We start from the raw sequence: 1,102 nt of genomic DNA, 5'->3' as shown, positions 1-1,102 counted from the left end.
AGCTATCTCAGCCGCTTTAAGTTAAAAAAGTTATTAAGACTGTGGAGAGTCGATTCCTAAAATTTAAAGCGTAAAAAATACAGCTTGTGTACGAACTGAAGCCGGTCAACCTATCCAAAAGCGAAGCGATCTCGCTCTATCGGCTCTTGAAAAGTTCCAAGAAGATCCGATGTTTTCGAGTCAAATGTTGATCAGCGATGAAGCCCATTTCTTGCTCAATGGGTATGCAAACAAGCAAAATTGCGGTATTTGGAACAAAGAGAAACCTRAAGAGATTTAAAAGCTGCCGTTTCATCCTGAAAAGGCAACGGTTTGCTGTGGTTTGTGAGCCGGTAGAATTATCGGTTCATATTTCTTCATAATTGATGACAGTGGGAACGTAACAGTCAATGGCGACCGTTATCGCGCCATGATAACCGGCTGTTTGATGCCCGAAATTTAAGTTCGTGATATTGGGGACGTAAAGCTCCTTAAAAAAAAATAGCAATAACACATTTTTTACTAGAAATAACGACTTTTTGTAAAATTTTATTTTGATTTGTCAAAATTATTGCACATTAATTGAGTTTGTTTAAACTCATGCATTAACAAATGAGGACATATATATAAATATACAAATAACTATAGGTATACATTATATGAAACATTTCAATAAAATTAGAATAACAATGTTAAATATATAGGTGCTATTACACATGGAAATTATAGTTTGTCATAAACTTCTGAAAATAAATTTTTTTTAACTGTTAGAAATTGTAGCTAAAAAATTAATATTTTTCGTTTTCTATACTGAGAATTAAAATGTTTGACGTACAATATTTCGTTTAGTCTAAATTTCGCAGCAGAAACTTTTAAGGTTATTATTAAAAATATGCAAAAAGACTTAAACTTAATACTAAGCATATAAATAAGTTTAAAAAAGATAAAATTTAAAGATTCAATTCAATGGAAAATAATTCAGTTTCTCATATTTATATAAAAAACATTGAGAAGGATTAAATAAACTTTAAGATAAAGTTATAGCTAACAATATTTATGATTTTTTTCCAAATTAACGAAAGAAATTTGCAATTTAAAAGTAAAATAGAAAAAATTATTAATA

This window comes from Bactrocera latifrons, unplaced genomic scaffold, assembly GCF_001853355.1.
Source record: "Bactrocera latifrons isolate USDA-ARS-PBARC rearing strain unplaced genomic scaffold, ASM185335v1 scaffold_65, whole genome shotgun sequence".
NCBI classification, from domain to species: domain Eukaryota; kingdom Metazoa; phylum Arthropoda; class Insecta; order Diptera; family Tephritidae; genus Bactrocera; species Bactrocera latifrons.
The sequence above is the reverse complement of the archived record's forward strand: the minus strand, read 5'-3'. Positions refer to the sequence as shown.